Here is a 16227-nt window from a genome sequence, read left to right on the forward strand (position 1 = left end):
AAAACGTGAGATAATTGAAAAAAAAAAAAAAAAAAAAAAAAAAAAAAGAAAGAAAGAAAATTTACGATAATTGTTATTTTTTTATACGTTTAGAAAATCATCGACATAACAATCGTTAGTTATTCGGGTAGCCTATTTTTAAAATTATGCCTCTCTTACCCGGTATATTTTTTTAGTTATAGTTGAAACGAGTTTTGCTCGAGGCAATGTGTGTTTCTTTCCATTGTCATAAAAATGGAACACGAGCTTTCAAATATTCTAGTCAGTACTTCGTGCAAAATGAATTTTGAATTTTGACAAACGACAATACGAGGGGGAAACAAAAAATGGGAAAGGGAATTAAAGACAGAGAGAAGGAAAGAAAATATGTCGAGAATAGTAAACGTGCGAATAGTTATAATTGAAAAACAAGAATATTCATTGTAAATGAAAAACAAAAAAAAATTCAAATTGATAGTAGAAAATAAGAATTATTGCATAAGATTAAATAATCTATTTATATGCTACTTTGTTTCCTTTGATGTTTACGAGTCCAAGGTCCAGTTTCCGTTTGATTTTCTTATCGCGTTTGCTATACCGCAAGATGTTATAATAGTGATAAAGAAATATTATAACACGTATATGTGTTATAGTATTTTCTAATTTTATAAATTCGAGGAACGAACGCGAGATGATTTATTATTTTTATTCAATTCAAATGATTTTAGCGTTTTTTAATTTTAATTATTATAAATTAAATGAAGTAATATTATATATTATGTGTAAGAATAATTAATGAAAATGTTATCACTTTTATTGGAGGTATATTATTAGGTATACGTTTTTGAGAATACCTTTTAATTATTTTATTTTTCAATTATCCTAATTTTAATTATGTTAATTAAATTAAGTAATTATTTTAAGCGTAAGAATATTTAATGAAAGTATTATCACTTTTATTGTAGGTATGTTATTAGCCATTGTTAATTATTTTCTTTTTTGAATGATCACTTTTTGATAAATACATTAGTGTTTATGTTAATAAATATATGCATAATATTTGGTAAAAGTTTGAATAGGAAGGGAAAGAACGGTGGACAGTGTCTAGGAGACAAAATAGCCAAATGTGAACGCAGCCAAATGCGAACTGGCAGGGTTCCAATAAACGCGACTTTTCAGGAAAGTACAAAGGACGTGCACGCCGTCGTGCACTCGCATTTTTCTTATCGCGAAAAATCTCCAACATTTTTTCTCTCCTTCTCTACCTGTGTGTGTGCGTGTGTCTGTGTATCGTATGCATGCGTGTGTGCTTTTTTCTTTTTTCTATTTTCCTACGTTTTTATCGGCTCACAATGTTCTCGATAAATCGACAAAATTTGCATTTGTATAAGGGAAAAAAATAACGAAGTCAATTGGTATATATTTTTGTGAATATAAAAAAATCACCAAAAAATTTTCTTTCGACATGAGAAAAGAAAAAAAAACAAAAACGCGAATAAAATCAACTTTTTAATTTTTTATTTTTAACTAATTGTGTAAGACAAACGAATTTGTCCCTCGAATAATTCCTAAAGAATAAAACTGAAGAAAAAAAAAAACAATATTTTTATTACCTTAAAAACAATTTTCTCAAACAATTCGTGTTTGTTCATTTTCTTACTTTTTTTTTTTTTTTTTCTTTTCTATACTTAACTGCAAGCTTTAAGGCATGAAAGTTAGATTGCAATTCTTTTGCGTTTTTTTTTTTTTTCTTCTCTTCATAATCTTCCTCTTGTTTCTTTCTAATTCGAATTCATTAATACCTAAGCAATATTTACGAGGAGTGAAAAGTTTCGTAATAAGTTTTCCTGGCACGTGTACAGTCCTCTGAGCAGAGTCTTGGTAATCCTTCCTTAAACGAATTATTACACGAACACGAATTAAGATTGGGGTGGATGCCGAAATACTTCAAAATCACCAACAACAACACCAACGGTAAAAAAAACTCTCTCCTCTCTCTCTCCTAACGTTATTAAATTATTAAAAGAAAATTTAATAACTGCATATCTTCCTGCATTTTTCTCGTCGTTTAAAACCACATGAAATTTTCCGTCCAAAGAAATTCTCAAAAAAAAAAGAAAAAAAAAAAAAAAATGGTCAAGAAATGTTCAAACATTATGTCGGGGAAATAGTTTCTTCGTATTTTCTCATAGTTTCATTTAAAATCGCATAACTCGATTAATGTTAATCAAATCGAATTATTCAATTATTTCAAACATTTGGATATCATTTGGAAAAAAGGGTTGGATAGATAATATAACAAAAAAAATTTGTTTCAGTATTTTCTTTGTTTTTTTTTTTTTTTAATTAAAATACGAAGAAATACTTTTATCCTCAATCCAATATTTTTGTTAATTCCTAAGGAAAAGTTATCGAATGAGTAAAAGAAATAAAGAAAGATATAAAATTCTGCTGAAATATCAGAAATCTCATGGTTGTTCGTCGATACGTGAAACACGCTGGAGATAACAGCAACAGAAGAAGAAAAAAAAAAAACCCCCTGGAAAAAAAAAGAAACAACAAAAAAGGAAAGAAAAGAAGAGAAAGAAATTGTCGAGCTGTAAATACAACGAGCTAGAAGAAGAAGAAGAAACTAGTGAAAGGGGTATAAAAATGATGATGGTGCTGAGAGAACGAACAATACGTTGAAAAATTTCACGTTGTCGTCAGCGTGTTCACTGTTAGTTTCCGTTAACAAAACGTGAGATAATTGAAAAAAAAAAAAAAAAAAGAAAAAGAAAAAGTAATGGTGTTTTCATTCGCCAAACAAGGGGTGATGCATGGCCTTCTTCCGTAAATTAAATTCCCCGGTTGATATTATGTGACAAACCGTTTCTTTTTCTTTTTTCTTTTTTCTTTTTTCATAACTGTTAATTAAAAATATATCACTTTTTATATTTTTTGTTATATGCATATAAGATAATAGGATTTTTGTTTATTGTATTTTGGGGGATAATGTTTTAATCGGTTTTAGTTTTCAAAACGAAGCAGTACAAACATTTCGTAATTGTTAATACAAACATCTTGGTAAAGAAGTTTTGTAAAATTACTAACAGATCTTCAAGATTTTATTAAAAATTATTTTTACATTTTTACATTTGTTTTAGTAAAATCATGTTTTACAAATATACTCTACTGTCCTTACACATATACACACATATACGCATATGCGTGCAGTTTAAATCATATTACGTATTCTAATTTGATGATATCAATCGAACGCAAGTAAGGAATTAATTGATCCAATTTGAATTTTGTATTACATGATGTTTCCAGAATAATTTATCCACGTATATATAATTAAAACAGGAAATTATGGATATCGATAATATCGTAATTATTATTAAATCACTGGAATTTATAGTTTAGATGGTATTATAATTAAAATTAAAATTAAAATTTAAAATTAAAAAACAAAAACAAAATCTAGCAATTATAAATTATAAATAACTAAATAATTAATTTGTTTAATACTTAATACGCGTGAAAAGATAATACATATAACATATGTGTATCGTTATATTTTCTCAAAGAAATAATGAAAATAAATTTAAGAAATTACAAAACTTGTCGTTATCTTTAAAAAAATAATAAATATCGTTGTATCGTATTATTAATGATTAATCGTAAGAAAAGAAATAAAAAGTATGATACAAAATGTACTCGATATTCTAACGTGAGTCGTCAACAAGACGAGGTGGCCGAGTGGTTAAGGCGTTGGACTGCTAATCCAATGTGCTCTGCACGCGTGGGTTCGAATCCCATCCTCGTCGTAAATTTTTTTTTTCTTTCCTTTCCGTTTATATTTAAACATTAATCTCAATCCCGTACATAGATTACGAAGTTTAATTAAATTCACGTTACGTTATTCGATTAGATAACAGCAATTTAATTAATTTGATTCGTATTATCTTTCACGAAGCATTTCATCCCTCTCCAATTATTACGTTCGTGGTCGGCTTAAAATATACAGTTTCAGATTTCCATTGATTAAATGTAACAATTTGGAATCTCATTTAATCACGTACTATATCAATTATTTGTTATATTGTTGTGTTATTATTATTATAATTAATTCGTTTAATCGTAATGAATTGTGCAATAGATGTGGTTTTAATGGGAATTCTATATATTTGTATGATTTAATATTTTTTTAATATTTACGATCAATATGTAGTAATATATTCACAATATAAAGAATAATTAATTAATAATTCAAATGTGTTTAATATATTTATAATTGAAGTAGAATTTTATTAGGATTTAATATCGATATAGATCGTGTATTGATATTTTATTATAAATACTGATTTAAAAAAAGAAAAAAAAAGAATATTCGTAATAACAATTTAAATATCATAATATAACAAATAATAAATAATAAATTGTTTTAAAGGATCACAAAACACGCTCTGCTTCATTTTCCCCAGGTAAAATAGGACAAGGGAAAATACATGGGTTTTAGTTATATATACAGGAAATGGATCATGATTTATCTCATGTAATGTTTACTCCTATAAGACTGTGTCCATTTTCACGGTATAATATCTTTAGGTGGGTGCGGAATAGAAAGCCTTCGTGAGATACGCAAATGGCCTTAAAAGTCCAACGTACTTACTCGTTTCTTCTGTTAGTAAGTACGTGCCATAGAAATCTAAGGCGATGCATTAAGGAAATCCCTGGATCGAGAGTCGTTCAGTTGGAACGTTTTATGAACGCGATACTTATCGTTTATACGCGTTAGAACCCGACGACGTTCTTTTTTTTTTTTTTTTTTTACTATACACGTTCAATTGAAAGAGTAAATTCATGGATACTGATAGAAAACACCTAAACTTGTCCGAGTGATTTAAACGAAGCATTTATTATTATATGCGTATGCGTAAATTCTAACAGCACGCTTGCATGAATCATTTTATATGTTTCTTTTTTTCTATTGAAATTTTTTTATGGACACCCCTAAATAATTATACCTTACATGTACTTATAAATGTATATGTGTTTGTGCGAGTGTTGAAATACTAACCTGGAGTAGTAGATTTAGTTACGTGTAGTCAAATAACAGCCCGGCTAGCTCAGTCGGTAGAGCATGAGACTCTTAATCTCAGGGTCGTGGGTTCGAGCCCCACGTTGGGCGAAATATTTTTTTTTTTCTCTTTCGTTTATACAATTCACGGAGCTGTTGAAGTTAAAGTGAAATTTTAATAAGTTCGTATATTTTTAATTATAAATAATATTCATTTTTTTAATTAAATAATATAAGTATTATCTTGTATCTATATTTCGTTATATATTTTTCGTTCAAATATGTTCGACATTTCAAATGTTTAAATAGTCAGCGGAAATTTCATCATTTTTTATTAATAAACATTAATATTTTTAATTTAATGGAAAAGTTTTATTTTTGTTAATCTATATTTTTTGTTTTTTTAATATAAATTGTTTATATATCTTCATAAAAGTACAAAAGTAAAGTTTATTAAATTAAATTGAAGAAATAATTGATTTATAGATTGTTACAGGTGAAGATTTAAAAGATTAAAAATTAATTTAACAGGGTGCAAAAAAAATGAAATTCGCCCCCGGGTGGGCTCGAACCACCAACCTTTCGGTTAACAGCCGAACGCGCTAGCCGATTGCGCCACGGAGGCGACTTGATGGAACACTTTTTTATATCCAACTGCTTCTTCAAGCGTTATCTTAAAAGATAAGAAAAAGAAAAAGAAGAAAAATAACGAATGACTAATCATTTCGCTTAAACATTATACTAAATCGTATGACAAACGTTAATTAAAACCAAACGAGAAACTAAGAAATTCAATCAACAAATCCTTGATCATTATAAATAATTTATTATGCATAAAAATATAAATTAATTGTAAAACTCATTCATAGTTGGTTTAAATTCAAATCAGTATGAATGGAGTAAATTAAGTCACCGAAAAGAAATAATATAATAATGATAATAATATTATAATATTGAGAGATAATAATAATAATAGCAATTATGCAAGTAATCTTACGATTAATAATAGCACTAATACTGTAAGGAACCGAGCGAGGGGTTTGAAAGATAAGAGGGGTAAAGTGGAAGGTAACAACAGAGTGCCTTAAACGACGACAAGTTGAATAGAAACACTCGGTGCGTAACAGTACAATTGTGTTTCCCTCTATTGTTACCTGGATTAATCGAAATATCCAAGGAATAACCACCACGGTACTTGAACAAGTCTTACATAAAGCAAACTGATCTTTGTCTTCATCGAAGTAGTCAAAGTGTCTAAGGAATCTTAACCACTAGAATGAGAGAATAATAATCAGGAAGCAAGGAGTAGTGGGAAAATCAGGAAAGTGTGGGTTGGTTTCACCGGTTCAATTTCACCTGACCGCAGCATGCAACTACCCACCCACACTCCCGTTTACCCCCTTTACGGTCTAAAGCATGATGATATTGCCAAAGCAAATAGAAGAAAGATTCCGTAGAAGTCATAAAATTGATATTTATCCTGGCCACTATCCAGAGTTGAAACCGTGCCAACTCAGCCACGAAGAATACTACACCCTCAACGTGCTACCTACCCTAATTATCTTCATCCCCCGACCATATCTCTCTTACTTCTTCAACTTTCAGCTCTCCCACTCTAATCCTCACCCAATCCTCAACCCATTTCGACTCAATATTTCTCTCACATTCTCGTTAACTATAATTCTTTTTTCTTTATCCTATGAACAACTTAAATGATTGATCAATCTTTTGATTTCCCTTTACGTTTAAACAAAAGAAGAAAAAAAGAAATATACAAAATACTCGTTTTGATTGTTAATTAAAAATAAAATTTAAAAATTCGAAGATTTCTTTCTTTTTTTCTTGGACTACGTTCATTAGTGCAGCACGTGTGTGGCTCGTGAGATAACGATTCGACAGCAACCCTTTTATGTACTTTCTCTTTTTCTTTTACTATACCTTTCCTTTTCCTATCATCTATTCTCTTTATATCTTTATATATTTTTTCTACTAGCTCTTTAGGTCTTTTCGTAGAAGATTAAAGAAAGGTTGATAGGTAGGTAGGTAGGTAGGTAGTAGTTGTAATAGTAGCTTCGGGTCGAGCTAGATTGACTGAAATTGACTTGGGCTTTGAAAAGGGCAGACAGTCGAACAGGGAATGAATGGCTCGCAAGTATGGAAAATGCAAGAAAAGCACCTAACTATATATATATATATATATATATATACATATACATATATATTTATATACTTTTTACTATGTTCTGAATATACTTTTATACTTCACGTATAAATTTATATGTGTATGCTTGTGCACCTACACACATATAGACAGATACACACATGCATATATGTTTCTGTGGTGTATATGGTTTTATTGAATACATAGGAAGATGAATTACTATATACTTATGTAACCTCTATTATTTTTTTTCTTTCTTGAAACCATTCGACGGAAGGGTGGGGTGAGGGGGAGGTATTCTTTTCAAATTCCTACCCAAAGGCTATCCTTTTGATCCTATCGATTTTTCTTTATTTCGTTCGTTTGATAGCTTAAATAAACCCCCCCCCTTTTTTCCCTACCACCCCATATCTTATTTTCTAAGTAGGACAACGATTATTTCTTCTTCCCGATAAAATTTATGATCGGAGATTAAATCCGCTAAATGGTCTTCTGAGGATTTGTGTCGAGAGATTTTCTTTTCTAATTTATAAGGTACTAATAAGTGTTACAAGAAATGATATGAGATACTATCTTGATATTAAAAAATATTTATATATTTCTTTTTTTTTGTTATTTAGATTTTTTGTTATTTTCAGTATACAGGTATAAGGGATGCTTGTACAAACGAAAAAGTAAATAAAAATTGGAGAAAAATAAGTTTAATGCAACTTGTGTCGATTGTTAGAAAAATAACGTATTACGTTTTATGTACTTTATTATTTTTCTTTTGTTCTTTTTAACAAATCCAATAAACTAATATAACAAAAATCTAATAAAATAAGTCTCAATAAATGAATCAAATATTGTGTGTTTAATATAGTTTAATAAATATGTAAAATCAATATAACTAATCTATTATATTGGTAACTATTATTATTATTTCATGATATGAGGTTTTATATATGTCGTAATTAACTTAACGTAGGAATTTCGATAATTTTCCCGTACTTTCGCGTACTTGCTTTATTCACAGTATTATACTTTGATGAGAGAGAGAGAGAGAGAAGGAGAATTAACTAGAGTGGAATATAGAAAGCAACACATTCGACGTAATTAACTGGACGATTAATCGTTTGGTAATATGGGGGTAGATATTTCGTTAGATTCTCATTGGAAAATTGTTCGAATTAAACAGGCTTGTCTCACTAACCTGGCAAAATCCCACACGGGATTCGGTTCTAGAATTGGAACACCAGCTGGTTGGTTGACTGTTAGTGGAAAGAATTTAATAAACTTCACCAATGTGAAATAATCACCAGACAGTTCGTAATTTATTTATTATATTCATTACGATGCGCATAAATAATTTCACTACTGCACTAAGTTTTTTCTTCGATCGTGCGAGGAATAAATATGATGCCGATAGCTTTCCAAGACGTTTCCCCCTCGTCTCCCCCTCACCCCGGACTGTTGTATAAAAAGGAAATTATTTCTTTTAAAAGATTCCCGTGTACATTTGTTTCGTATACATTTATTTCCTATCATTGTCCTAGGATCTATGTGGATGAGCAAAATGTTGCATCGTTGTTGAATATCAAAATCTGATATGAACAGGGCCGGATCTATACTATGAATTAGAAGGCGCTAAAATAGAGGTTTAATAATATTAGTATTGATTTGTTCTTTTTTTTTTTTTTATTACTATTATAAGATTATTTAAATCGAAAATAAAACAACATTTCTCGTGTTCAGAATAATTTCGTTCTAAAAATTGATTAAAGAAATAATTGAATCGATTTTGATACGATTTATTGTTAGTTAAATTATGTTATATTATTTAATCGTTCGAATTGACTGGGTTGGTCATTAAAAAATAAGAACTTATATTTTTATCGTTAAATGTAAATAACAATCAATTTGACTTATATAACCGGCTTGATTAATAATAAATAAAATAATTTTAATAATTATAATGTGGTCGTAAAGTTAAGTGAAGAAAAGTAATAGCGTTGAATCAAGTATTTAAATTTCAAATTTAAAACCGGTCATATATCGGTTCATTGGTCGTGATGCGTTAAATATTAAAGAGGATCAGAAAGTTGAAGTATTAATATTTTTCTGATGTGCACAATGTCGTTCCCCGAGAACCGTATCGCAAACAATCTTTTTATATTTTTTAATATAACCTAATTAATTGCTCATAATATCATTCTCCACAATATTCGAATATAAAAATATAAAATTAAAACAAATAATAGAAACACACCAATTTTTCATCATACAAAAATAAAAATATGTGACATGAATAATACAACACAAAGACATATATATATATATATATGTTATAAATTTCTATAAAAAAAGTTACAATTTTTTCATTGATATCAAAATAAATACCATTCCAACATGAAAGATCCTAATAGGTTCTATTTGTGGGATTGAACCTTTTTAAGGGGTTGAAGATCGTCTAACGTTTCTCCCTTTCTATTGGTTCTAATCAGCCCTTTCAGTATATTTCCCTTTTGCTTCACTAGATCTCTTTTAGTCTCTGAGTAGGGTGAGTTAGGGTACTTGATGTTTAAACTTCCTTTATATTATATACATATACATATACATATATATATATTATATAGGTTCATATGTAAAGAATCGATATGTGAACCCTTCTCATCCTTTTTCGTCAATGATTAACATACGCGCGAATAAACGCGTTACTCCGTAACGATGAACATCGAGAACCGCGAAAAGGGATCGACTGCAATTGCACATTCACAAAGCCCCACCTCCCATTCTGAATCGTCTGGACTACCTTTAACGTTTCTACCATTCGAATGTGTTAATTGGTTAGCTCATTAAGCAGTCTCCGCGATCGTTCAATTTTCTCTTCGAACGAGCAAACCACTTCCAATATCTACACCTGTACACACACACATATATATATATATATATAGGTACAGGGATTGATTTGAGATATAGGTGCAGGTGTACGCAGGTGTTTTGTATTGATAACCGTAAATTAATATTTGAACGAACATTTGGATTACGTTGCATTGATATAAATAATACAAATCTCACATAAGTATATAGGTATAGTTAATATGCATACTTAAAGTATATTCAGTGGTTTGTTAAGATAATAATAAATAGATTTTTAAGGGTGTAATTTTAATTTTTAAAGATTCATATTAATATAATACTAAATTTATTAAATGTATAGATACAAATGGATGCAGATATTGTTATAATTATATTCATATGTATATATGTTTTGTTTTAAAAAATTATAAATACATATTATCGGATAAAATTGAATATGGGAGTATTGTTTTTAAAAAATGCAAATTTCCTGATGACGATAATCATTTTGAATAGGTCGTTCTTTCCTGATTGGCATATATGGGAACATTGAATACGGAAACGATGATGGATTGATGTGACGCTGAATAATCACTTGCATACAATGCAATTACGTGATTTCGATTTATTAACATACGGTTCAATGTCCACCTAACGGAATGTTACTTCGTTAAATCATGTGTTATATATTCATTTCTATTAGATAATCATACATATATTACAAATTGGAATCGATTGAACGATTATAAATAGTTTCTATTCAACCAGTCGACGTTCCAATTATTTTCCTAGTTATATTATATTGATTCGAAATAAAAAACAAAAAAAAAAAATTAAAAAGAATAAAAAGAAATTGAATCTTTAGCAATAAATCGATTTACCCTCTTTCTATATATTTTGCGTAATCGTAAAGTTAATCGAGGCTTTTTATTTATTTTTTTTTTTTTTTTTTAAATGGTACGAGTGCACTCAGCAATTTTAGCACGAAATAAATAAAAGAAACAAAAAAAAAAAAACGTTTTTCAAGTTTCAGTACTTTATCGTGATTATTAAAAAGGTGTGCTCAAGAGGACCCATACTTTTTTTTCTGTTATATTTAAATAATACGAGAGTATCGAATAATTTTCGATTATTATTGAAAATAAATAACAAAGTGAAATATGAAATAACAAATTTTGCCCACTTGGACAGACTTTAATAATAAAATTTATTTAACTCGTCATATGTAAAAATAAAGAAAAAAAAAAAAAGAAAATCGATAATTTAATTACGAACAAACTTTGCCGCCCTCCTCCCCTCCCCCCTTTTAATAGCATATTTAATATCAAGAAAACATATTGAAATTCGAACACGATTTATTTACATTAATTCCAAATTAAATTGGTATTGACAATACCGCTCATCAATTTCTCTCTCTCTCTCTCTCTCTCTCTCTTTCTCAAACAAATAAAAAAAAAATTAACAACCACCCTAATGCAGATATATAAAACATACATATATGTATGTACGAGAGAATTCCTATGTTCACCGTAGTGATTCCGATTTCCGTAACAAAACGCGGGACGAAAAATCCGGTAATTCGACGTGGGTTATCCCCTTGTGATGCTCGACTCGAAACGATCGTGTCGATATCCTCCCGGGATACGTCATATATATATATATATATCTACACATACGCATACACATATATATGTATATATAGAAAGGAAGAGCGAGTGAGAAAGAGAAAGGTAGAATATCGACAAGGAAGAAGAGAATATGCGATGAGTGGGAGGGGAGGGGCACTACCCTTTCCCTGGCACGGCCCTGCGCCTCATCTCACCGTTACCCCCACCTCTACCCACAGGACTCGTTGCGTGTACTCAGAGAGCCGGCAGAGTTCGGTTAGTCTCGTTTGAAACGTCGTCGTGAGTGTATCGTATAATTTTTCGGTCCTTTTTTCTATCTATCTTATCTATCTCTTTCTCTCTCTTTCACTCTCTTTCTCTTTTACTCTCTCGATCACGCACGCACGCACGCACACACATTTCCTTTTTCTATTTATCTCTCTCTCTCTGTCTCTCTCTCTCTCTCTCTCTTTCTCATTTACTCTTGCACACATTCTATTTTTCTCGAGCGTTATTTACCATATACGATTCGCGAATATTCGTATCGTGTAATATTAATCACGTGACCACATTTGAATATTAAACAAACAGGAAAAGGAAAAAAAGAAAAATAATAATTGGCGTTGCTACTTTTTAATGATCATCCTCGTGTGAATTTGTTTATTATTTTCTTTCTTTTTTTTCTTATTCTTTTTCTTTTTCTTTTTCTCTAACGTATATTAATTACACTTTACGTATCTATACGTTTTAATACTTTTGTGTTTTCGAGTGTGTTATTCGTATGGAAGAGAAGATAAATATTAGGAAAATGTTTTAAGATTTAGTTAAAATGTCAATTGGAAGGAATATTATGTTGAGAATATTATATTAGTTTGAGAAGAGACCTAAACCGATGGAGAATGATGTTAGATGGGAAAGAAGGTAATACGTAATATTATTATCTTTTTTTTTTTTTTTTTTAACTTTAAGTAATTCGATATGTTTATTGTATACCAGGTTGATTGATTATAAGCTGACCGAGAATATGTTTATATATATATTTGGTTTTTTTTTTTACTGTTTACCGATGACGTTGTTGTATGCATCTAGGTGCATCTAATGGATGTGGGTGTGTGTATGTATATATGTATGTATGCGTTATTTGTGTAAAAAGGACAAAGACAGGTCAAAAGCTTTGGTGTCGTCGATTATATAGCTGCAGGAGATATTTTTACATACGTTTTGCAGTTTCTATATACGAAACGTCATATGATCTCTGATCTTCTATCTTCTTTGTTACTTTTATTATCTTTTTTTTTTTTTGATTTTTTATTTCTTTATTTATATTCGTGACACTTCATTTTTAAAACCTGTAATACGAGAAAAAAATCACATATATAATAATTATTTAATAATATTTTATCGTAGGAATTATTTTTTTTTTAATGTAAGAATATAATTCTTTAATAATATATTCAGCTAATATATATATTTACAGTTTGTATTATTATTATTTTATATTAATCGTACGATTTTCATTATTTTCTGTTTCATTGAAATAATTAATTAAAAATTTGAATGAAGATTTTATTTTTACGTCAAATAGATTTGAATATAAAACTTGGGAGAGACACGAGTTCAAAGAAATATATTATATTATCGTATTCGATAAGCATAACTCGGAAGAAATTTCGTAAGAATTTTTTTCAAAGCAATTTCTACATAGAAATTGATTATATCGTCTTCTCTTTGTGATTTCACGTGGAATAAGTTTCGCTTTGAAATGCATTAGATCGACTCGAATAAACTCGACTCTAAAGAGACAAAATTTATAAAACATTTTCTATTCGACATTTTTCTTATAGTTCGACGACAATTTTTACATTTTATTTCCTACATTCATGAGAATACATCGTATTTCTAAATAAATAAATCAATCAATCAATCAAAAAAAAAAAAAAAAAAAAAAAAAAAAAATACACACTAGAAAGCTGAGGATAGGGTTACTGTTCTGACGGCAACGGATGATTGTTGGTAAAATTTTCAATGAATCAGATTCGATTATTTTTAACGTTCAATAATTGATTTTATTTAATGACGTTTGAAAAATCGTTTGTGCACACCTANACATTTTTCTTATAGTTCGACGACAATTTTTACATTTTATTTCCTACATTCATGAGAATACATCGTATTTCTAAATAAATAAATCAATCAATCAAAAAAAAAAAAAAAAAAAAAAAAAAAAAAAAAAAAAAAAAAAAAAAGAAAAAGAATTTATAAGTAAAATTAATCGAACGTTTTAACATTGGTAAAATTTTCAATGAATCAGATTCGATTATTTTTAACGTTCAATAATTGATTTTATTTAATGACGTTTGAAAAATCGTTTGTGCACACCTAAGTAAAAAAAAAAAAAAAAAAAACACTGATCGTGATCGTGTAAAGGTTAGAAAAGTAATTTTCAGAGTCGATGATCCGTTCTAACGAGGAATAATATCTAAGCTTTGTCTTTTACCCTCTTGCAGTATACTGCTCAAACGAACTTTTTCCCAAAGGGGCAGTACTGCAGAAGTAGTGAACTAGCGGTAGGAGAGAAAGAGGCGAGAAACTGCACCACGATATCGTTTGTCGGAGGTCGAGGGTTGAAACCCTCCTTCACGATTCTTTAAACATGCTGAACTTCGACTGCTAAATGCGTTTCTTTAAGCTACGCGTGTTTTATATTTTTACTTGTTCTAAAATATATATAATATTCCAAGAATATAATATATAATATATCATTGATATTTAATTAATAATTTAATATTAATTTTTTTTATTTTAAATATTAAGTTCAATATTATAAAATATGTATTCAAAAAAATTGTTATTTAATTACCTTAGATTAAATCATAATTTATTTTGTTATTTAAAAACTGCATAATATACATTATGCATCAATTTTTTATCTCAAATAGTAAAACGTTCTTTAAAACAGGTTGAACTTCGACTTTTAAATGCATTTCTTTAAGCTACGCGTATTTAATATTTTTACTTGTACAAAAATATATAATATATTCCAAGAATACAATATATATATATCATTGGTATTTAATTAATAATTTAATATTAATTTTTTATTTTCAATATTAGGTTCAATATTATAGAATATATATTTAAAAAGTTTTTAATTTATATATTACCTTATAGATTAAATCATAATTTATTTTGTTATTTGAAAATTACATAATATATACGTTATGCATCAATAGTAAAACGTTTGTAACTAGTGTAAATGTATTTGTTACAAAATAATCTCAATCTAGTTTTTAGTCAAAATATGATACGTTTATTTCTCGAAGAGAGAGAGAGAAAGAGAGAAAGAGAAAAATATTACGAAAAAGAAAATGAAGAAGAAGAAGAAACATATAACATTTTATGGAAATAAGGTGCATGTAGAGTGAACGAAGTTTTAAAACAGGTGTCATATTCAAAAGAAATGGCCATTTATCATCCACCGTGATACTTTCCTTTCTCTCTCTCTCTCTCTCTCTCTCTCTCTCTCTCTCTCTATACATATACATATATATACATTTCTTTTTCTCTTTCCACCTTTTTCTTGAAGTGAAGGGTGCGTGAAGTTTACACGTAAAATTCTCTTCCGCGTACAACTAAATATTCCATCTTACTGAAAAAGGAACGACAACGACAACGACAACGATTTATCATGGAAGAAAATTTGTGGTGCGTTACCGGCTTTAAAACAAAACAAAAAAAGAAAAAGAAAAAGAAAAAAAAACGGGGAAGAAGAAATATAACCAACCGGTACAAATTTACAATCTACAACTGGAGAAGTGAAAAATCATCATTCATCTTTTTTAAACCCAAGATACCTAAAGTTGATATATTTTTCTTTCCCCCAATCCTGCAAGCCCCTTTCTCTTTAAAAAAAAAAAAAAAATCAAGTAAGAAGTTGAATTTTCGTCAGTTTGAACGTAAATGAAATAAACAGAGTCCTTCTCAATCTTTCTCGAGTATATAAAAGAGTACTCGAATCTCCTGCCCCTTCTCGATCCTTCGAAGGAAGAACCATCTAATTGCACAGGACTTTGGAATACGCCCTTTTCTATCTTCTCTCTTTTCTCCCTTCTTCTCCCCCTTATCCCCCTTTTCGTATTCTCGAGTACGGAAAAAAACCGCGACGTTTACCTCACGAGAAATTAGATTGGTTGAGTAGTTCTCTTTTATAATCAGTTATGTCCTTTCACCACACTCAATTTATTATAAGTTCTAACGTCGCGTCGTGCCACTTCAAATTCCTACTAACTAATATAAGAGTTAAGTATATTGTACATAATTACTTATGAAAGAGTATTAAGGATTGTATAAATTATAAGTTTTTGTCCTTTTTATCTTTTTTTTTATCATCGAATTAATAAGAACGTTTGCTCGAACTTATCAATCTCATTCAAGATCAGATTTATTTGCTCGATGCTCGATCGATTTTGTTATTTTTCCATTTTTTCTTTTTTTTTTTTTGCATAAATTATATATATTATAATTATATTATCATAGAAAATATAAATTGTATTATATTATAAAATACATTATATATA

At 29.0% G+C, this 16227-nt stretch overlaps 1 protein-coding gene and 3 non-coding genes across 5 annotated transcripts in view; 3 read left to right on the forward strand and 1 right to left on the reverse strand.

Annotated features, from left to right (window-relative positions):
- The first annotated feature begins 3709 nt into the window (after window positions 1-3709).
- On the forward strand, window positions 3710-3791 carry Trnas-gcu. The gene has a single exon. It is a non-coding gene; the product is annotated as a tRNA-Ser (tRNA).
- Window positions 3792-5082: 1291 nt separating this feature from the next.
- Trnak-cuu lies at window positions 5083-5155 on the forward strand. The gene has a single exon. It is a non-coding gene; the product is annotated as a tRNA-Lys (tRNA).
- Window positions 5156-5595: 440 nt separating this feature from the next.
- Window positions 5596-5669, reverse strand: Trnan-guu. The gene has a single exon. It is a non-coding gene; the product is annotated as a tRNA-Asn (tRNA).
- Window positions 5670-12083: 6414 nt separating this feature from the next.
- The window catches only part of LOC106787323, a 52542-nt gene continuing 48398 nt past the window's right edge, over window positions 12084-16227 (forward strand). The window contains exon 1 of one of the 2 annotated variants that reach the window (XM_014749590.1): window positions 12084-12571. The gene's annotated coding sequence lies outside the window, so the exon portion shown is untranslated. The remainder of the gene's footprint in view (window positions 12572-16227) is intronic. The other variant, XM_014749609.1, reaches the window with a different exon arrangement.

This window comes from Polistes canadensis, unplaced genomic scaffold, assembly GCF_001313835.1.
Source record: "Polistes canadensis isolate GaletaPanama2010 unplaced genomic scaffold, ASM131383v1 scaffold_4, whole genome shotgun sequence".
NCBI lineage: Eukaryota > Metazoa > Arthropoda > Insecta > Hymenoptera > Vespidae > Polistes > Polistes canadensis.